This window comes from Cyprinodon tularosa, unplaced genomic scaffold, assembly GCF_016077235.1.
Source record: "Cyprinodon tularosa strain WSP-4 unplaced genomic scaffold, ASM1607723v1 ctg207, whole genome shotgun sequence".
Lineage (NCBI taxonomy): Eukaryota > Metazoa > Chordata > Actinopteri > Cyprinodontiformes > Cyprinodontidae > Cyprinodon > Cyprinodon tularosa.
The window spans coordinates 1,422,074-1,446,413 of record NW_024038767.1 but is presented as its reverse complement, the minus strand read 5'-3'; the positions used below and the strand labels follow the sequence as shown (position 1 = coordinate 1,446,413).

Genomic DNA, 24,340 nt, shown 5'->3' with positions numbered 1-24,340 from the left:
AGAATGGTAAGATCTGAGGAGCAGCCCGTATCACGTAGATGAACGATTGCAGGAGAATACATTGCTTTCATTTATCCCTCAAACTTTATCATTGCTTGTTTCTTTTTTCTCTCTCTGCATTTATCTCTTCCTTCATTTTTACGATTTTCCCCTAACCGTATTATACAATATCCCTTTATGACCTTCATGTTACCAGACATACTGTATGTCTATGCAACCTTGAACTATACCTGTTTACATAATAATAATAATATTACTGGATCTCAAATTTGCCTCTGCATTCAAGCCTTCCCCTTGGGGAGCAGTGGGCTGCCGAGGAGCAGTGTGGGGTTAAGGGTCTTGCTCAGGGACCCAGAGTGGAGGCTGTGTGAGAGGGGCTCGAACTCAGAACCTAAGGATTCTTAGCTATATGCCCTAAACACTAGGCTGCCACTCCCGTAAAAAAATGTTTTTCTATATATATATAACTAAGGCCATATCAGAGGATGTTTATTACAGTTTGAGTTAAAATTATTGTCAACTCTGCTGGAACTCCTGAACACAAATTTCATTTTTTTAATAAGGCAATTAGTATTTTGAAAATGTTCATATAAAAGCAATTTCAACAATAAAGATAAAGGAAATTAAATAAGTAAAACCATACAAATGTTATGACAGACCGGCTTATTAAAGCGGTTTTAAACCATAAAAACTCTTTTGAAGAATTAAAATATATATATATCTTCAGCACAAACTATAACTCATGTTTACAGTTTCATTATTGTGAAATCACTTTTAATTTCCTTTCAGAAAATGCTCATTTAAGGTTGAAATAAACTTTATTTACTCGGAGGAGCAGTTTTTTTTTTTAACCAGCAAATAGTTTAAACAAGGTAAACAGATTAAATGTGTGAACATAAAAAAATCTAAAATTTTATGGATGTTTTGTACAAACAAACCTTCAGGGTCTAAGTTAGTTCACCATTTCCACAGTCAAACATAACTATGAAACTAATGTCTGTAAATACTGTATATGTTTATATTCAGTAAATATTAGAAAATGCAATCTAATGATGCTTTTGTCTTAAAAAAAAAGGAATAACCTCTAGAACTTCATTATTTTTCATTAAGCCCAAATGTCTTCATCAGTAATGTAATATTATAATCTTAAATGCAGTGTTTTCATTAGGTTTTTATAATGTGTAACTTAGCGAAAAACACATTAGTGCTAATATAAATTAACTTTTTTGTAAATTTCGGATTCCCTGTGTGTGACTGCACAAATATGTCAGTTTAAAGCAGATTTGCTCTCAGGGGGTAAAATCCTCATTTGTCATGTTTGCTCTTATTATTATTACAGTTTTATCCTCTATTTCCCTTTTATTCTTTCTCTCAATATAGATGGAATAAAATATTTCCGCTGGATTAGCTTTGAAAAAATAAGTTTGCAGAAAAGGAAACAAACAAAGAAAAGAAGATTCAGATCTGTATAGAAACCAACCCCAAAGAACAAAAGAAATTCAATACAATAATAAATAAAAAGATGAGAAAAGCATTGTTTGTTTGCAAAGATTCAATGTCAAGGTTCAAACTTTGAAAAAAATAAAAACACAAAATATAATTTAAAAACACTATATTTATAGTCCACACACTGAGGTGCTGAATCTCTGCTTCCTTATCCCCTGCATGCTGCCATCTGTTGTCTTACTACAAAAGGTAACTTTAATATTATATTTAAGAACATTTTAATATCCTAAAATTCAATATTGCGCTTGTTGACCTTTTTGACACATGAAGTCGTGTGACTAAAAGTCATATACAGTAACTCCTAGAAGTTTGCTTCCACACCTGCATGAGAAAAGATGGACAGAAATCAGAGACATAACATCAGTAAAAGAAAACAACAGACAACCAAAGTAAATATTAAAAAAGCTTCAAGAGCAGCGGGTATCCTTTAGACATCCCTCTGTGTCGAAGTCATAACCTAGAGTATGGTGATTACACAATATTATTCAGGATGGCATTTATCTGTAGCTGCAGCTTAATATTTACTATTAGTCTGTATCTTTGAAGATTATACCGATTTACCTGTGCTGCTTTCTCATTAAATACTTGAGAGGCTAAATCTCTCCTGTACATTTTTTTTTTAAATAATTAGAAAAATATGTTAAACTTCATAAATGTGGTCCATCCATCCCTTTTCTTTTATCCCTGCTGGGGTTGTGAGGGATGCTGGTGCCTATCTCCAGCTATCAAAGGGACACTGAATAAATCTTGTGGATAACAACATTAACCTTCTCAGGATTCTAGTGGAGACATGCATCCTTTGCTTTGGGACTATAGCAGGAGGTGGTGGTGGTGAGATAGACTAGCTTTCTTCACAGCGACAGATATTCACAGGTCTTTGGTCTCCATGGCCACATTCAGAAAACAGGTTAAGCAATTTAGTCACACTCCAGACAAACAAATCATGGGGGCTGAGGCTTGGGTCGGGGAGCCAATAGTAAGAAACGGTCCTGGACCAGAATATCAGAAAGCAGGTGTAAGAAAACAGAACAAGGCAAGGCAAGGCAAGGCAAGGCAGCTTTATTTGTATAGCACATTTCAGCTACAGGGCAATTCAAAGTGCTTTACATAAAATCAGTTAAAAAAATAAATAAAACACAGTTAAAAATAAAAACAGAATAAAACACAACAATAAAAATTACCGTGCAGTATAAGAGATTAAACAGTGAAGAAATGAACGCCATTTAGAGAAAGGCAACATCAAAAAGAAAGGTCTTCAGCATTGATTTAAAAGAACTGAGAGTAGCAGCGGACCTGCAGGTTACTGGGAGTTTATTCCAGATGTGAGGACCGTAGAAACTGAAAGCTGCTTCCCCCTGTTTAGTTCTGAGCCTAGGAACAGAAAGTAGACCTGACCCAGATGACCTTAGAGGTCTGGGGGGGGAAATGTATTTTGGCCCGAAACCGTTTAGTGATTTATAAACTAGCAAAAGTACTTTGAAATCAATTCTTTGAGACACAGGAAGCCAGTGTAAGGACTTCAGAACTGGAGGGATGTGATCCAGTCTCTTGGTCTTAGTGAGGACTCCAGCAGCAGCGTTCTGAATCAGCTGCAGATGTCTGATTGATTTTTTTAGGGAGACCTGTAAAGACCCCGTTACAGTAGTCAAGTCTACTGAAGATGAAAGCATGGACAAGTTTTTCCAAGTCCCGTTGACACATAAGTCCTTTAACCATGGATATATTCTCAAGGTGATAATAGGCTGACTTTGTAATTGTCTTAATGTGGCTGTTAAAATTCAGGTCAGAGTCCATGACTACACCAAGATTTCTGGCTTCGTCTGCTTCAAGTTTATTGGACAGGCCGGCGAGGCAAGAAAGGAATGCTGGATATCTCACTCAGTGGTTTACAGAAATCTAGCACTGACTCAATCCGGACAGCGGTTTATGTGACTCTGATCAGTCAGAATAACACTAGAAATACAACTATGCGCCAACTCCTGTGTGACTCATGTAACTAGAAAAGACGTAAAACATGGAAAACTAAAAGTTTGTTTTCACTAGTATAATTCCAAAGCTAATCATGTAAGGTTTGAGTGATTTTAGTTATTACAAAGAAAACCATAAACAATATATCAGTTTTTAAATTAAAGCCTGTTGAGCTTTTTTTTTCTTGTTATCTTTACATTTTTTTTACAAATGATACATCTTTAGTTCGACTGAATAATAAAATAAAAAAGGAATCAAAGCAAACAAGAACCATCTAATAATGTTTTCCTATGATTAATAAATAGTCAGCCAATAGAATGAAGGCAATAGCCAGACCAGTGCAGACTCTGCAAAAACACATAATTATGTTATTTTACTCAAGGGGAGGGAAGTCACCGTAGGATTCTACAACTATAGCGGACAATCTTCATAATTCTAAGAAACCAAACTGTCCATAGGATGCATTACATAAAAATCTCCGGCAAGATTAAAACCAGAAATGCAAAAGCAGAATCTAATTTAGTTTTGTAACCCTGGGAGGCCGAAAGTATCTCTCTTGTCCTCTAGTGTCTGTATTGGCCTTCACTGAGGCAAACCACACTGAATGTCTTGCAGTCGTATGACAAATTCAATTTAAAAAGACTGGTAGTCAGGTTAGCCAATATCCCAAATTATATAAACAAGTATTTCCCTTTAGCATATTTTGTAATTGGTTACAAAGGTACAGATTCATAGACAAGAAATGGGCAGTTTGTAAGGACTGTAGGAACCCCATAAATGGATGATTGTTAACTACTAACTATACTTTAGTTTTTCTAAACAGTAGTTGTTTGCCTTTTGTTAGAAGAGATTCATAAAATATTGTTAAAAATATATAAAGCCTTAACTAATATTCAAAAGAAGTGCAAAGATAAAAAAAATACTTATTTGTCTTTCTGCAATAGGATGAGCTTTGCATTAGAGTAGATGAACACAGACAAATGAAAGCTAGACTACATTGTACTATACTACTCTGGTCAGGGGCGGAGCTATTGGAGGGGAGTGGAGAGTCCTAATTAATTTACATTTTAATTGTTAGTATATAAACCAGAAGCTTAAAACAAAAATATAGTATTGAATTATCTTTAACTATGATAAAGAAAACATTGATGCTCTTCCTGGAACTTTTGGTGTATTATTCTTTCCTGCAATTTACCTTTGAGTCTTCTATGTAAATATAAATGAAGAGCAACTTCTGAGCACATTTAATATGTATCATCTATCGATTATTAATTTAGACCACATACAAACATGAAATGTGTCTATATTTATTAGCAAATGTGTCTTTATATTTATAAGCAAAGGCTTCATAAAAACCCAGTTTGCCTTCAGTGATTTATTTTGGTAATACATGTTTTGCTTGTTCTTTTTTCTCTTAGTAGAGTGTAGATTGACCCTGAACTGGTTTTTGGTCCCTATCAATTTTAGATACCCCACAGGAACATTAATCTCTTCCTGGCAACCACTAACAGATAAAACAAGAACACTAAAAAACAGTGTTCTTATTTTATCCATGAAATTGTTCAATCCAAGTATCCTGAACTCAATACAATGTATTTTTCAGCTCATGAGCTGTATTATCACCAGTGGTAAATAATATTTTGTTAGGTCATACAAATACCTTTGGAAACTAACCTGTATCCCAGATAGACTTGCAGGACAGAGGCTTGGATGTCATTTTCTGTCAATAAAGCCAAAGATGAAGTCTAGAAAGTTCTCCCTCTACATATCTTGATCAACAATTGTTGATCTTCCTCTCACCACTCCTTACATCTTTTTTTTTCTCCATTCTCTGTCTTCTCCTGTCCTCAGCAGCATTACATTTATCTAAAAAAGAAAATCACTTATCAACTTTCAAAAAACAAACACTTTATTGTCCAAGGATATTTTTCCTGTGAAGTCCAAACTCTTAGATTTTAATTGCTTCCCTACAGATCTGCTCTCTTTGAGAAGCTGGAATAATTGCATAAGGAGATTATGCGCTGGCAAGTTGAGCTACTGCAACAAGCATGCTGGGGTGTTGCATGGTTTTTAGTCACTTGAATAATAATTAAAAATGTGGCAGCCAGGATGTCTGGCTGGTTTATATGACATGACTTTCAAATAGCTTCTTAAAATGTCAGTCAGAATATGATTTCTTTTTCCCACATGTTAACACTGTAGGTTCGTCATGTTGGGCAAAGTTCCTTTGAGGTGATAATAATAAAAATGGATCTTCCTGTGATTACTTCAAGTTCTAGGCTTTCATAGATAAGAGGGAAGGAAGATATGTGTACAGTACGGGCATCATGTGTTCTTCCATTACTCCACCAAGTCAATTATTGCTGCTGATTTGTGTTTTCTTCCTGGGATTGGGTTTGGTTGCTTTGTGGTGTGCAGTGTTACCATTGCCAAATGATAATGTTAATATTAAATTTGGGGGGGGGTTTATAAACTGTTGTGTTGTTCACAATGTTGGGCATGTTTCTAGAAACTCCTCAATCATTGTGGTTGAGGAGTGAAAACTTACAAATTTCAACAAAACATGCCTTTACTTAAAACAATTATTTATTTCCTTTGAACAAGACTCTTTGTAAATTGTTACATCACAATTGACAGTTGCTTTGAAATTGTTAGCTGCATAAAGACACCTGTCCACCTCACACAATCAGTAAGAATCCAACTACTAACATAGCCAAGACCTAAGAGCTGTCCAAAGATGCTAGAGGCAACGTTGTACACCTCCACCAGGTGAAAAGGGCTACAGGGAAATTGCCAAGCAGCTTGGTGAAAAAAGGTCCACCGCTGAAGCAATCATTAGAAAATGGAAGAAGCTAATATGACTATCAGCATGCCTCGGACTGAGGCTCCATGTAAGATGTCACCAACTGTAGCGGAGTCTCAATGATCCTAAGAAAGGTGAAAAATTAACCCAGATCTACACGAGGGGAGCTGGTCAATGACCTGAAAAGAGCTGGGATCACCGTTTCCTAGGTTATTGTTGGTAATACACTAAGAGGTCATGGTTTGAAATCGTGCATGGCACGGACAGTTCGCCTGCTTAAACCAGCACATGTCAGGACCTGTCTTAAGTTTGCCTATGACCATTTGGATGATCCACAGACATGTCATGTGGTCAGATGAGACAAAATAGAACTTTTTGGTCAAAATTCCAAAAATCTTGTTTGGAAAAAGAAGAATGATGAGTAATGTACAATCCCAAGAACACCATCCCTACTTTGAAGCATGGGGGTGGTAGCATCATGCTTTGCGGGTGTTTTTCTGCACATGTGACAGGGCGACTGCATTGTATGAAGGAGAGGATGAGGATGATTGCAAGATTTTGGGGAACAAGCTCCTTCCCTCAGTTAGAGCATTGGAGATGGGTCGAGGCTGGGTCTTCCAACATGACAATGACCCGAAGCAGAAAGCCAGGATAACCAAGGAGTGGCTCTGGAAGAAGCATATCAAGGTTCTTGCTCTAGCCAGTCTCCAGACCTAAACCCTATAGAGAATCTTTAAGGGACCTCAAACTCCATGATTCTAGGCGACAGCCCAGAAAGCTGACTGATCTAGACAAGAACAAGACTCTGTAAATTGTTACATCACCAATTAGTAATGGTTATAGTTTAATCGACAGCTGCTTTGAAATAACAGTTGATATTCAACTCCCCAAATAATGAATAATAAAGAACTTACAGATACACCTAGGTCCCCCCTTTACTCTGTTAAGCTTTGTTACAGGCAAGTAGTACAGAAATCTGAGTACCACCGCATGATTAAAAAATACACGGGTCAACAAAAATATGTGTCACCGTATTTCAATTACATGCTACAAGCAAAATGCATTTATAAAATAAAATAACAGGAAATATTGTTGCTTTTATAATCTCTTTTGGGGAATTATTCTGCAAGGCTTTTCAGATGAAAGACATCTACATTGTTCTGCGTACAACAGGCAAGTCTGATTTATTGAATCTCCATTAAGCTGAGATCTTTATACATTATTTTTATGACGAGTGGAAGCTTTACACTAGTGACTTTCCATTATCAATATTAATATACCTCACCAAGCCTAAGCATTCTTGCAATATGCTAAGACTATTATATGGCCAGCTATGCATCAGACCTGATATGTGTACATTGTTTCATTGTGGTTTACAACTACATACATTTTATCTATGATAATTAGCAACTTTATCAGTGTACACCAGCTCAGGGTAAGACATCAATGTTAGCTGCTATATATATATAAAAAAACTCTGTTATATATATACTTCTTATATGCTTCTGTGGATTATAAAGTAATCCTGAACATAGATCAACTTGATGCACAGCAGCTGCCTTTCTATCGGTGGTTTTTCTGCAGCTGTGAGATCATGATCCTAAATATCAGACTCTGTCAGATAATCTTAGCAGGTTGTCTTTGGTCACAAGATGCTTCAGACTGCCATCCTAGAAGAATACAGTGCAATTTTAAACCATGACTATAGATTCTGCCACATTTTTCCAACAGCTTGTGTCTCTGACTTTGACTGCGCTAACTTTGAATAATTTTTTCTTTTGAGTACAACTTTCCTTTTATTGGTTTTTATTATCAGAAATTTTATCATTTTTAACATAATCTTCATGTTTTTGGATTTTTGTATTCTCCTTAGTAATTTGTGTTGCATTTTTGCTGCTATAATTTACATTCCTTTTTCTTCTGTCTGGAACCCTGGTCCAGGGTTACAGGATTCCACAGAGAGCTAAGACACAACGTTCAGATGGGAACAGGCATGCTCAGTGGATGAGAGGCGGATCAGGAAATCAGAAACACTGCGGAATGCTAAAAACCCTTCTCTTCGCCGAGCCAAGACAGGAACAGGCATGCTTAGTGGATAAGAGGCAGATCAGGATCAGAAAATCAGAAAGACTACAGAAGGCAAAATCCCTCTCTCTGATGGCCCCTGAAATGGAGCACTAGAAGAACAGCAATAATAAATAGAAGCAGGAGCAGGTGGATTAGATGAGCAGTAATTGGAATCCTGGCAGAGTTAGACAGGTGAATGAAATGGATAATTAAGCCAGCCGTAATTGCCAAGATCATGATATTAACAAAGAATACAGCCCAACCAATGTATGTAAATTTCCCAGAATGTAGGTACTTAGAAGAAGAACCCAGCAACCAAACATTTTGATTTATCTACTTGCTGCTCCGGAATCCTTCAACTTGCACTACAAAAACACATTGAAATAAAAAATAAATCTGAAAGGAATTCAAGCCTGAAGACCATGACTTTGATTAGCAGTTCCAGAGTAAATACTGTAATGTAATAAAGAAGAAAACGTAACTGGAAAAAAAAAAGCCTGAATGGTCAGTAAATACAGTATAACCAAAACAACAATATAATAGGACTAGACCTGGACAGACTCCAAGTACACAACAACAACAAAATAAGCTTAAAAAGTGGATTTTGAACGGACCCTTAACTGTTTGCATTACAATAATGTCCAAAGAACAGAGGTTTGGGCTGTATACTGCAACTGTGGAAATGTTTTCATTTTCCCTTCCTTTCACTTCATTAAGACAGCTACACAACATTCTCCTGCAAAGAAAGTTCTTTTTTTTCTTTTCTTTTTAAACCTTATACATCAAAATAATTATAATTAAATGAAAAAAAAATCTTGTGAAATGGTCTAATTGGTGAAACAATAAACCAGTCTTTAAATTCTCCAACTCTATATCCTCCAGTCTCTACATTAAACTCAGATTTCTGTAACCTTTATCTCTTTATTAAATTAATTAAGCCGTCATAATATTTACATATCCAGGTGGGAGTAGGAGGTAGTCCTTCACTAATATAATCACTCACAGTCCTGACTTCTCATATTTTTAATTTTTTGCAAGGATGTCTTATTTCTTCTTCATGCATCCCACCAGCTACCTTGTTCTTTTTGATTTTTATTTTCTTCTTTCCCCCAGACACCATGATACTTCATGATTAAGCAATGTGCTCCGCTTTTACCTCTAGGCCCTGAATGCTGTATGGCTTTAGAGGGTAAACAAAAATCTTTCTAAATTAAATAAAAAAATTTCTGATGAGTTCATTACGGACTCAACTCGATGGAGTAGTTAACAGGAGGCCTATGCCTAATAGCAAAGGTCCAGGACACAAAGGATCCAATCCAAACTCTGCAAATAATTTTAGCTATTCCTGCCCAACCTCCTTATGATAAAGAACACCCATCAATCACATAGACCTGAAATATAAAATGTTTTGAATTTTTTTATCAGATGCAGAGAGGCTTGTGACGAGGTCAATAAGAGCTAATCCTTTAACTTCATTTGCTGAGAAAAATCCAGGTTGGAGGTTGACAAGGCAGTTGACCAATTACATTTTTCTATCTTTGATAAATTTACATTTGGAAACTTTTTTGTCATGCATCTGAACTACTACATAGCTTACCCACTGCTTGTGTGAAAGTAATTGACTGAATGTCTCAGACTCTGTCATCAGGGAGGCACCAGAGAGCGATGTCGACCCGCCCCTTACTGTTCCCTATATCCATTAAACCACTTTGATGTGAAATCCATCAAAGAAACTAAACTGTAAAAATAATTCAAATAATATATTTTTAAGCTGATGATATATTCCCCTGTAAAAAATGAAAAGCCTTCAACAAGATACAGTAAAGAATAGCCCTAAACTTTACATTTTACCTTTTGCCCGGAGGCTCCTGCTCCTGTGCCTGCCTGCCTCCCATGTTGAGCTTTTAGCTAATTGCAGCGGGAGCAGAATGGGACGTATTACATTCTCCATTTGTTTCTCAACTCACGGATCAACAGATGCATCAAACTCTTTCCAAATCCAGCTGGAAGGAACAGAAAAACAACCTTTCTATCCACAAAGGCACAAATCACATCCTTTAGCTTGTTTCACATAAAATAAATAGAGGGTATTCCAGTTAATACAGACTGAATAGCAGAGACCAGGTATGTTCACTGGTGTTCGTCTTTGCTTCAGTCTGTCGTTCTCTTGTTGATGTCATAGATATTGCTGCATTTCATAAATTTAAACATATCTTTACTTGGATCTGGTGCTTCTATTGGCATCTGGCAGATGTATTGTCAGGAGTTCTTGAATTCACAAATCTCACAGCAGTTCATCTTGCTTGGAAGATAAATCCTAACCAGACAAACATTTCTGCTTTTCAAATGGAAAATTTGATTAACTGATTAACCAGGCAGGGATTGAATCGGATTGCTGTTTGTATTTTGAACTGCCTTAATTCTTTATGACTCAAGATTCTGGACCGTATTGACTTCATGTCATCATGGAGCTACACCAGATTAGTCTGATGTACATCTATGATGCAAATCTCACCTTCTGACTTTTTCCAAAGATGGTCTTTTGGATTGGCATCTGGTGACCGTGGATGCATTTAAAATACACAGACAATTTTATGTCCAAAAAAAACTTTGTGATGACTTAATAGTACAACATACTCTGTGGCATGGTTTATTATCCAGCTGGAAACAGTTTTGATAGACAGACATATCTGATGTTTAACAAAGCTCAATTAAAACATTTTGGTCCAAAGAGTTCTAAAAAGAAATTTGCTAATACAAATATACCAAGCAAATTTTTGATCATATCATCTAAATGGTATCGTATTTTAAACATTTTTTCTATCGGATATTGTCCGGTTTTGTGAGCCTGTTGAATAATAGCATCAGTTTAAAACCCCTAAACCACACAGGAGTGCCACCTAGTATTGGCCTCTGCTACTTTAACCCACCTGTTTTAAGTCTGGATGTATTGCACATTTACAGATGGTTTTCTGAAAACCAATTCAATGTTATTTAAGACATTTCTTTCCAATATATATATATATTTTAATCAGTCTATCCACTCCCAGTTAAATTCTGGTTTAAAGAGAGCTACAGACCTTTCTCAGTGAAACCTGTTTCACTGAGAAAGGTTGACATCTTGACATCTTGAACCCCAGTGGGACTCAGCAGATGGCCGCTCACACTGAGCCTGGTTCTGCTGGAGGTTTCTTCCTGTTCAAAGTGAGTTTTTCCTCTCCACTGTCGCTACAAGCATGCTTAGTGTGAGGGATTGCTGAAGAGTCAATGAGTCGATGCAATCAGCTGGTTTTCCTTAGATAGAAAACTTTGAATCAATCTGACTGGATGATCAGGTGAATTGGAAAGTGACCTGAGATGACATGTGTTGTGAATTTGGCGCTATAGAAATAAACTGAATTGAATTGAATCTTCCTCTCACTTTCCCATTCTGATGCTCAGGTTGAAATTTAGTAGACTGCCTTCTCTTTGTGTGGGTGGCCAAATATATTTAGTTGGTCTGTTAATATTTGTGTGGTTGAACAGGTCAGTATAAACAGGTGTATGAGCGTACATTCAGCTGTCTTTTTTACTGAACTTTCCCTCAGAAATTGACAGAAGCACCCGCTCTGGGTTAATGGCTTTCACCTTAAACCAAGACATGGACACAAGGTTGAGCTAATTAAAAATAATGAACCCCTTTTGTTTTACTGTTATAATACAGTTGAACCAAAGTTTATTTTATATAGCTGTTGCACAGTAGTCTGACTATGCATCCACAGAGGTAATGAGATGTAAAAAAAAAAAATGCTATAAAAATCTAACTTAATATTCTGGGTTGGTATTGTTAAGAGAAAGTTAGCTTTCTTACTGACCAAAATGCTGCAAATAACCATAATTAATTACTGCTGCTTCTAACACATTTTACAAACATGCCAGCATTATTGCACCCTGAGGATTGCCAAGTCTAAATTTGGTTTCCACAGCTTCCTCATCCAAAGCAGGCTAAGGTCTCATGTTTGGTTGGTTTGAATTCCTCTATCTTCTATCACCTAGATAAAAAAAAAAAAAAAAACAGGGCAGAGAACAATGGTTTAAATGCATTCAAATAGAAAGTTTAAGATGTTTCGTTCCATTGATTGCTTTTTGTTTCCTGTTTTTGAATGCTAAGCCAGGATTCTATGCCATATACATGAAATTCATTACCTGCATGAATATTTAGTTGTTACAACAGTTTTTTAAAAGTAAGTTAAAGTTGTTTGCCGTCGAGTTAACTTCTGTTTTTTGCGTCTGTTAAAATGTATTGTATTCAGGTACTGCCCTGTTAAAATGTCCCCCTTTCTATTAAACACCAAGTTGCTCTGATTGCCCAATATATTGTCCCTGTTGTCCACTTAGAACAAAAGTATTCTATAGACTTATAGGATTAGTTATGAGCTGAAGATTGTTTTCCAGGACATGAGTTAATGAAATAAATATAAAACTTTATTTTACATACCAATCTACATTTTTGGATATAAGACAAAAAAAAAAAAAAATCTTAATATAGATCTCAATTTTAAAGTTTTTTTTTCTATGTTCTGAAAAGAGAAAGCGACAGTAATGATACCCTTCTCTTAAATTTCTTCCTCAAGGGGAGTATTTTATGCAGCTTTCCTTTGTCAAGAAACTGATATTAAGCTCTGGCTGCACAATATTTGCTCTGAAAGTTTATGAGAGACTAATTGATGGAGCTAATAAAGACCGTCGTTCAGTTCACCCACCAAACTTATACAGACAGATGCTGCCATTTGATTGAAATTTTAATAAAAGCCAATAAAATACTTTGGTAATCTCAATATGTTATTCCTCAGCAGACTTGCAGTGTAACTTATCTCTTTTCTCTTAAACCCTTTGATTGGATCAATTTGTCTATCCATTTTATTATCTTTCTTCTTTTCCTTCTGTCATATATCCATGTTTTTTCAGAACTCTATCTCTCTTTCACCATCCGTCCATCCATCCATCCATCCATCCATCCATCATCCATCCATCCATCCATCCATCCATCCATCCATCCATCCATCCATCCATCCATCATCCATCCATCCATCCATCCATCATCCATCCATCATCCATCCATCCATCCATCCATCCATCCATCCATCCATCCATCCATCATCCATCCATCCATCCATCCATCATCCATCCATCCATCCATCCATCCATCCATCCATCATCCATCCATCCATCCATCCATCCATCCATCCATCATCCATCCATCCATCCATCCATCCATCCATCATCCATCCATCATCCATCCATCCATCCATCCATCATCCATCATCCATCCATCCATCATCCATCCATCCATCCATCCATCCATCCATCCATCCATCATCCATCATCCATCATCCATCCATCCATCCATCCATCCATCCATCCATCCATCCATCCATCCATCCATCCATCCATCCATCCATCCATCCATCCATCCATCCATCCATCCATCATCCATCCATCATCCATCCATCCATCCATCCATCATCCATCATCCATCCATCATCCATCCATCCATCCATCCATCCATCCATCCATCCATCCATCATCCATCATCCATCCATCCATCATCCATCCATCCATCCATCCATCCATCCATCATCCATCCATCCATCCATCCATCCATCCATCATCCATCCATCATCCATCCATCCATCCATCCATCATCCATCATCCATCCATCCATCCATCCATCCATCCATCCATCCATCCATCCATCCATCATCCATCATCCATCATCCATCCATCCATCCATCCATCCATCCATCCATCCATCCATCATCCATCCATCCATCCATCCATCATCCATCATCCATCCATCCATCATCCATCCATCCATCCATCCATCCATCCATCCATCCATCCATCCATCCATCCATCCATCCATCATCCATCCATCCATCCATCCATCATCCATCCATCCATCCATCCATCATCCATCCATCCATCCATCCATCCATCATCCATCCATCCATCCATCATCCATCCATCCATCCATCCATCCATCCATCATCCATCCATCCATCCATCCATCCATCCATCCATCCATCCATCCATCCATCCATCCATCCATCCATCCATCCATCCATCCATCCATCCATCCATCCATCCATCCATCCATCCATCCATCCATCCATCCATCCATCCATCCATCCATCCATCCATCCATCCATCCATCCATCCATCCATCCATCCATCCATCCATCCATCCATCCATCATCCATCCATCCATCCATCCATCCATCCATCATCCATCCATCCATCCATCCATCCATCCATCATCCATCCATCCATCCATCCATCCATCCATCCATCCATCCATCCATCCATCCATCCATCCATCCACTTTTTATTTTACCAGTCAGGACTTAGGAGGCCAAGAAAAACCTTGTGTTTTTCTTATCCGTACCATACGCATGCACAACCAGTTATACATCTGGGTTTGCCCTTAATTTGACATTATAGAAAATATGTAAATTATGTTTTTCCCTGCCTAAAAATATTAATCGTACTAAACTATAATATGTTAAAGGTTAATAATGTATTTACTGAGAAAAGAAATGCGTTGAAATCCTTTCTATGTTATCACTCATCTGTGCCCGATCTGCACCGGAAATGGGATCCTATGCTACTTCCGGGAGCTTTTTTTTTTGGATTTCAGCATAAATCTATTCTTTTTGAGTTTTATTTTTTCCTTTCATGTTAAAATTATAGTATAATGTGCATAATCTAAAGAAAGAAACAACTAAAGCGCAGATGACCATTGTTTAATCATAGTTTGCCGAAATACTCAGAGCATGTCCAATGATGACGTCAGACAAGCAGCTTAACTGAGAAAATGTAAAATCAATCCAATTGTCTCAGATTAAGTCATAAAACTTTTTTTTTAAAGAATTGTATTAGCATTCTTTAGTGATTTAAGCACCTTAGTACCATAATTACATTATTAATGGCGACCTGGATGAATATCTGCTTGAAAATGTGCAAATGAGCTGATGGTACCAATCATGCTCCCAGTACGGATCGGATAGTGACAACTAGAATGCCTGCGTAAATTCTCAGTCATTTGAACCATGGCAACCATGAAAAAAGGCATAAATCGGAGGCGGCTGGACTTTCACTCACTTTTTATGAAAATCATTTTTCGACTCCGTTTTTTTGAAACAGAGATTCATTATTTCTGTAACAGATGTATTTTCAGCATGGATGCGTTATGGTAATGTCAAGTTACCAAAGAAATAAATTTCACAAGTTTTCATCAAGTGAATTACTGTTGAGTAAAAACTGTTCCTCTTTCTTAATTGCAGCATTTTAGACCTTTTCAGACTGAGCTTTGATCAGAAAATGTCTAAACTATGGCATCCTTGAGTCGTGTCGCTTCCCACAGCAGCTGTTTATGAACTTGTCCTAAAACTGTCAGAGCACTTAATTAATAGAAGCATGAGCCGCAGGGATGTAGCATTTTAAATAAGTGCCACATGAACATCTTAGTCAAGGACCTTCAGTACAGTATGTTAGCTCTTCAGCCCCGCCGCTCCAGGGGAATTCTAATTTAACCATCCTGTTCACCTTGCACCATCCGGTAAGAGGCTGCGAAGGAGGCATTTCGTATACTTGCATCATTCCAGCTTAGACAGTGATGTGTGGTTAGATGGTTCCTGGGGCTTTGCCATATGGTCCCGACTCTAAGACGCTTTCTTTTGTACAGGAACTTTGTGTGGAAAGGAATAATATGAAGAAGTGAGACCAAGTAAAAACCTTGATCATAACCTCATAAACAGTGAAAAATTGATGAACCAGCATTAAGTGTTCATCTCATGTTGATTTGCTGTTGAAAGATAATAAAAATGTATGTATTTAGACATATTGCCATAATAGTTGTCTTTATGTCAAAGTCTTTTTGTTAGTTTAGAGAAAGCATTTATAGAAAATGATTAAGAAAGTAAAAGCTTTCACCAAAGATTTTATAAAGCTCTTGTATAGATTAGAAATTCTTTATTTTTTGTTCACGTCTTTAATCAAAGTAAGAGTTAGTTTTCCGATCCAGAAGTACATCTGATTCACACATATCTATCTTGTCTGCCTGAAAACTGAATTGCATTGTTATGAAGTCTAATAAAAAAAAGAAATGAAATAGCAAAGATTTTATCATTTTCTGAACACTCAGGAGACTAACTGAAAAATTGTAATTAGTTTTTCTTTTTACTGGTCGAGTCCAACACCCATTAAAAAGGTGTACCATTATGGACCCCCCACCATAACCCCCAGCCCTCCCCTCTGGGGGACACTAAGATGGAGACAGATATCAACTTTTTTTTTACGCTAACAAAACACTTTAAACCTCGTTGGATTTCTTAATCAGGGAAAATTAGAATCTATTGCTCTAGAAGAAATAGAGCTTATTATGTCTTGATTTTGAAGTTAGATTTTAGCTGGACTCTATTCTACCATTCTGTCCATTTAGTTATCAATCTGTTATTACTGTATTTTAATTTGATAAACCAGATCTTCTCGCCGTTCTTTTTCCTGTTTGGTGCGATGGCACCAGGCCGGACCGGAGTGGAGCTAAAAATAGCTCCTTACTCTGAGGGTGAAGGAATGAGAAGACGTACGTGGACGGTGACATTCGAAGGAGTAGCGGTGGAAGTGGAACAGCTCTCATTGATTAAAATGAGTGCGCACAATGTACTTGAGTGGGGCGGATATGGAGGATGTGGGATCAGGGGGTCATCCCATGTACAGTTTGTGATTGGTGGCAAACCATCCCTGCTCAAACAATGCAGGGCAGTTTAAAGACCACTGGTACTTTGTAATTTAATTTATAATTGTTTATGGACCGGAAATACTTTGGTGAATCGTGTTCTGTGCATGTGTGGATCTTGTCCAGTGCATGTATGAATCACATTATTTGTGAAAATTGAGATGGATGTAACTCCATACAAGATACATTTTAGTATTTGAACTAAACTCTTTTTTTTTAAACGTTTGTCTTAAAGCACATTTGTGTGATTGGGATGAATCAATTGGAAGTTGAGTTTAACTTCCCTTTTCTAGGCTTATATCCACACTAGAGCAAAGGCTTTTCATTTTGGAGTCTCTGTGGTAATCAGGAGACAGGAAGCAATGTTCATCTCTGTTGCTGAATGGTCATTAGCGTGGATAGTGAGACATTACAATGAGGCTCAATGTCTTTGTTTTTGCCCTGACGACATGATTATGATGTAAACATTGTTTCATCTCACATCTTCAAGTCTCATTATTAGCTAGCTTTATTACAATCAACAACTTAGCATTTATGCTTTTTTTGGGTAAGAACAAAAGGAAAGCTTTATTTACCTTCCAGGTAAATAAGGATCTTCTTAACTTGGGAAAACAGTTATTATTATGCTTTTTACCTTGACTAAATCGCATTAAAACATTTTCTTTGTTTCTTCGGAAAATATCTCATGAAGACGAATGAATTCGCAAGGCTTCAATATGCAAATTGCTCCTCATACAATATGTGTCTAACTTTGCACAACATGTTTGACTAAAGATGCAGCATCTGCTTATTGGTCTTACGATGAAAGGTATTTCTGTCAGCATGGAATGCTGTTTTCATTAATCTGTCACAGGTTTTTGTTTATGTTTTTTTGTGTGTGTTTCAGGTTTCAAAATATACTGCTGTAAATTATGTAAATAAAGGCTTATTAGAGATATGCATCCAATTTCCACTGTCAGGGTTTTGTGAAGCTCTGATTTGCTGTTAACATGTTAGTTAATTGTGATTTCTCTTCAAAAACTGTCGACACTACAGCAGATCCATCAGTAATCATTCATATTAGAAGTATTTTAACTAGGAAAGAGAAGATTACTTATTTAAAATAAGGATAAACTGATGTGGAGAAAAAAACATTCAATTACTTTTGTCATCATATGAAAGCAATAGCAACTTGTGGGTATGGGCGTGACGCTGAGGTTAGCACACGACCCACTTTGATCCTTGACGCAGCTGTCACAGGTTTCAGTCCCAGACTATTTATTTGGATGCAAATCTAAGCTCTGACTTTAACTCTAAGATATCTAGTTAATAGCATCCAGCAAATGCCAGACCAAATGACAGGACAGGAAAACTTTGACTTTGTTCACACTGCGGACCTTAATGCTCAATTCAGATGTTTTTGTTAAACACGATTTTTTCTGTGTTGCCGTTTCCATTTCCAAATATATACGACTTGTATATGATCTCCTGTGTGAACTATATTCATACAAAGCAAGTATCCCGCATGCGCAGTAGAGGACGCGATGATGTCACAAGCAAGCATGCTCTGTGTTTACGGAAGTAAACATGGACGGTCATACTGGAGCGCATTTAGTGATGTATCTCAACCTTAAAAACTCAATCTTTTTAAGATGCTTAAAAAAAGAAAGCTCTTTGCATTATTGTCAGCCATGGTTGTTGTTTTTCCTCCCGCTTCTGCGTAGCAAGATGCAGAACAGTGACCTTTGTTGAGTATTACTGGTGTTCAGGTGGGATGAATGCGACCTGGCCGTTCAGATACAAGTCGCATTTGAAAAGATCAGGTTCGTATTGGATTCAGGACCACATAGCAAGGTAGCCTGGGACGCATTGGAAAGAATCTGATCTGTATTGTTCAGACTACCATGAAAGGATCAGATACATATGGGCAAAAAAACACATATTTGGGTCATCTCAGACTGCGTTGGGAAAGTAGCCTTTGATGTAATGCAATTAATCGTTAAGATAAAACATATCAGAAGAGGGTAAGAACTAACATCCTGTAGTCAGAACAGTGGGAATATTATTATATAAACTGACTGTGAAGTGACTACAGTTTAAAAATGTTGTCTGGTCTTTGCAGAGTTGGCTTCTAAATGGCCTTGCAAACATTTTTGTTGACTTTTTCTGACAGCTCACACATGCTGTAAATGGAGTCCTTTAAGTCCTCAAGATGAGACTGTCCCCCTGTTTCTAATTCTGTCCGGGTTCCTGTGTGAGTGAGCGGATCTTTGCAGAGAACCTGGGCAGCCTACACAGGTGAAGATAATCTTTCTTATCAGAGTGCTGGGCTTAAAAGAGCAGCAGAGCGTCACTCACTGCTGGTTTCTTGTGTTGTCGATGTTTCATAGCTTTCTAGTCTCTTGCTCCCTTCGAGTATTTTCCCTGACATTTATTGGTTTTTGTTTGGTTTTCAGTATTTTTGCATTTCAGATTTTTGCTTCTGTTTTCTTTGGACTTTCATTAAATCACCAAAAACTCATCTGTGCCTACTTGTCTCTGCATTTGGGTCCTCAAAGCCTCAACACAACCTGATGAATTCCTTATATAAATGCAATATTAACATTACACTTAAAGAAATAATAAACCATTAGGATAATTATCTTTTATTTAACTTATGCCTGGAATATCGGATATATGTTTTTCACTAAATCTTTAATTATAATATGAACCTTCTTAAACAACTAGAGGACATTTCTTACTGGCTGGTTTCATCTTCCACATTAATTATTGATCATCAGTGTAACATCATCATTTAAAACATCAATATTCAGTATTAACATGCTATCAATATTCAGAAACAAAATAATTGGACAAACAAGATCTATGGCATCAACATGAATGCAGATCTAACATATGAGCATTTTTTTTCATCTAAACAGCTTCAATGTTTAATACTTTCAACACATCCAATAAAAACATATGTAGGTAAATAATCTCTGTATGCTTTAGATTATGTTTATTAGAACTGTTATTTTTAGCTGAAAATCATAGCAAGTGGAGAGAAAATGTTTTGTAATGTTATAAAGCCATTGGAGAACCTCACCTTTGTTTTTCTGTAAAAAAACGAATTTCTTGCAGCTGGTTTGATTTTTGTCTTTTAAAAGTATTTCAGCCTCTAGCTCAAAATTACCCTTCGTCAAGCCAGATAAAGAAACGTCTTGGAGTCAAGCCTTCATGGCTTTAAGGTAACCGGTTCCTAATCAAAACCATGTGGAAGACGAGAGCAAAGGAGGTCTTGATTAAAAAGTATTGATTGAGAATCGAGAACTAGCTTGGATGTTTCCCTTCATTCACTCTCAGATTTTTATGACCTTTACCTTTAGTTTACTTTCTAGATCCCTAAAATAAGAAGGTTTTGTTGGAAACGGACATTTCTTTCCTTGTTTGTGTAAAAATAACAATAGTTTCAGTAATATCTCTGTTGTAAACGAGTGTGGATGCAGTAGTGACAGATGCAGCACACTGTGAAGCCCACGCGTCCGCCCTGGATGGGTTTTCAGTAACGCTTACAGTAAATGTGAAGCTGACAGATGATTGGACAGCTGCTTTTACAGCAATGTGACTCAATTTCACCTTCTTTTAATGTGTTACATACTTTTGTTTGATCTGCTGTTAATTTTTTTATATTGTTTCATTTAAATTTGAGTTTGGAAGTCTTTTTTTCATCTTATTGTAGTATTTTGCTTTGCTTCCAGTGCTTTTCTTTGGATTTGGCATTTTATTAGTCACCAACTGCTCACCAACTATTTTTTTTTCTATTTTCAAAAGAAATAACTCTCAGGTTTATATAGGAAAGTGTTTATGCTGGTATACAAGACTCAAATAGTACCTCATCAAAAGAAATGACCACTACACACTGTGGTATGTAAGCTTTATGTCAAAGCTTAAAGCACTGCTAAATTTGGAATAAAGTGGCATAACTATAAAATGGGGTGAAAATTAATAAATAGTTAATGTTCATGTGTTCATCTGTTAGATTCTCCAGTCATTCATCTATGGCAAGAATAGTTAATATAATTATTGTTTATGGTATTGCACTTATTTTCTTATTTTCCCCTTGTCCAGTTCACTCAGCTTCAAGTCAGACTTTTAATAAAATGCTTTTACAGGCAAAACTAGGCAAAAAAAAAAAAGCAATAAAACACAAAATTATCAGAAAATCTGTTGCTTTTAAGGAAAAAAAAAGTAGTTTAAAAAAATGTAACTGCAGGGCATTATCATCAGTAACCAAACCAGGTAGCTTTACTAGATGGGCAACATGTGGCTTTATCTGGTTTGTTTGGTGTAAATATTTCAGCATTCACAAAGTCAACACATGTCTATAGCAAAATGAATGCCTTCCAGTAGTGTTGTAGTGAAGACCACACTGACCAAGACTAAGGGCTGCGTTCAAATTCATTGGCTGATTCTTCCAAGGATGCGGTCTACCTAGAGCGGATCCTTGGAAGTGAAACAGGTCTAGCCTTCTGCGGCTTTATCGCCGTACGCTCTGTCGCTTAGCAACCATGAAAGTTGACACACAAAGGAGGAAAAGAATGGATACTGAACTTTTCAAAGCTTTTACTTTTTTTTTATTGTAAAGTGAACAAAGACTACACTCATGAGAATCCAGAGTGGAATAAAGGTTCCAACCACCCAGAACATGAAAAATAAAATCAAATATAATGATAGAAACCTTAGTCAGTTAAATAACCTGCTGCTGTCATTTTGACCATCTTTGATGTTGCTGCTATTTTCAAATATATTACTGTAAAAATGTCCAAAGCTGTTTATTGGTTATTTATTCTCCAGGTGCACGGTTTGTTTTGTTAAAACACTTTACAGTATTTTATTGTTTATCTTTTAACTCTACACTATTATGCTATACTTCTAAGGTCCACATTTATGTGACCATTTTTTTTTTCAATAATCTTTTTGCTGCTGAAAATTTCCCCATTGTGGGACAATAAAGAGATTTTCTATTCTGGTATAAAGTCCTATCAGATTTTTAGTCCCCACTCTGCAGATCTATTAGAATCTGTCCTTAAATTCCAGCCAAACCCATTTACACATTAACAGATAAAAACCTTTAGATAAATCAAAAATTACCGCCACATATCTGACTCTATAACCATTAAAATGACCATTTTCATTCATTTCAGATGGAACGTTTCATATACTTGTATCATATTAAACTAAACTTCCAATATTCACCACTGTTCGGCGCCATGTACCTTTTTCCTCTGATCACTGACTGCCGGCTTTCTTGGTCTCGCAATGAATCCTGGGATATCCAAGGATAGTGAGGATACATCGAACCCGTCATTCAAATCAGGCTAAAAGAAGGATGCATTTGTAGGCCTCATAACGAGGAGTCTTGGAATCCGACCAGACCTCGCTATGACGTAATCGGCCTTTGGAGGACAGTCCATAAAATCGAACACAGCCATCGAGTACAGAGAACAAGACCATATAAGGTCTTGTTCTTGGCCTTAGCCTCTGAATGTCTTGGCCTTGTCTCGGTACTCCTTAGTCTTGTTTAGTGAGGTCTTGACTACAATATTACCCAGTATTTAAGTCAGTCTTCCATGTAGTTAAGTTGGCCTAAATTTATTGATTTATCCTTCTTTAGATTGAAGCTTTCAGCAACAAAATGGGACATTTTCTCTTTTGAAAGCAGAGAATTACATTTTCAGGGCTGATAGTCAACACATTACAATTAGATTTATATTAAATGTAACAATCAGTGCTTCACCATGAAGAATGCGTTTCAGAATGTGCAAACATTCTTCATTGAGAAATTACAGTTGGATAAAACTACAAGTAGAAAATGTAATTAGAAAAATATAAAGTTTCTACACAGATTGGCAGGCAGCTGTAAAAAGCACATACTGCACGTATCAGATAGATTGTACATGGCTTGGGGTTCTGTGGTTAATGTGTACATTACTTCACAGTTCACTCTGTGTGAAGTCAAATGTGAAGACAGAACAGCATTCTATAGACCCTTGAGGAAAACATTGTGCTCTAGGGGAGCTTTTCACCAGCTTGGAATGAAAATAATGACTGTAGAGAAAAACAGTGATACTTGAAGAATAAATGCTTCATACGGATTATACCCACTCGGCACAGGGGCATCTTTCAAGACAAAGACGACCCGAGGCATGAAGCCGGTTCAGCACAATGTGTGGCTCTGTGAGTGCGGCTGAACTTTGGTCCATATTTTAACCCCAAAGAAAGCTAAAAAAAAAAGAGGCTTCTCGTCTAATCTGAGGTGATATGAGAGGATTTGCAAGTAAGAATGGGATTTACTCCTCGGAGGCAGCTTGAAACTATACTCATGGAGAATTAAATGATTGAAACAGGTTTAGCAATGATTTACAGATTATTGTTTAAGGCTCCAAAACTTGCTTTTGCTTTTATTTTCAACTCTGGTGTCTCCAGATGGTCATGATAACAACTGCTACTTCTGTCTCAGGATCATTCAGAACTAATTTGCTTTGCCTATTAAGGTATTTTAGATCCAATAGACAGATCCTATGTGTTGGTTGTTGTTTTGTTTCAGTTCTGTGCCCATGCAGTATGTGTTTTAAGCCAGCTTTAAGCCTCCAGCATAAAGGTGGTGTTAGAAACAGGCGTGTTTTCTATGTCTCTCTACTTCTACAGGTGTGGTGTTGTGCCATACATGCCCCACTAAATTCAGCCAGAATATTGCTATAGGTGCAGGTGGGAAAGCTGCACAGATGTTTCTGCCTGTTTCATTTCAATGTATGTCTGTAAAGCATAACTAAGGGCTGCCACATGGTACATATACGTGAACAATTTCGGACAAAATATAATTAATCCAAATAGTACTTTTACATTGTTTGATTATTTTACATACAGGTAATAGATTATTGAATTGGTGTCACTTCAAACGGGAAAGAGTCACACAGAGAAAATGCAGCAATTAGAATATTTTCTTGACATGACCGTAGCAGAAATGTTAGTGCTAAATGCTGTAAATCGGTGGGAGAGTGTAGATCCAGGTTAGAAATGTTTCCCCACAGAGTCTGACAGAATGAGGGGAGGCATAGGGAGGCCAGTGAGATGAAGGCGGTGAAGGGGCGGAGGAGGGTTGCAGTTCAGATGGAAGGGAGAGCATCCTTGGCTTAGAGGTGTAAATGCAGAGTTTTAAGCAGTTAATGGCTGAGGTGAAGGTTTGGAGCTGCACTGAT

The 24,340-nt window shown here is 37.0% G+C and overlaps 1 protein-coding gene across 3 annotated transcripts in view; it reads left to right on the top strand.

The window, feature by feature from the left end:
• The window catches only part of LOC119783566 (leucine-rich repeat and fibronectin type-III domain-containing protein 2), a 239,042-nt gene that overhangs the window by 76,124 nt on the left and 138,578 nt on the right, over positions 1–24,340 (top strand). The window lies entirely within an intron of this gene.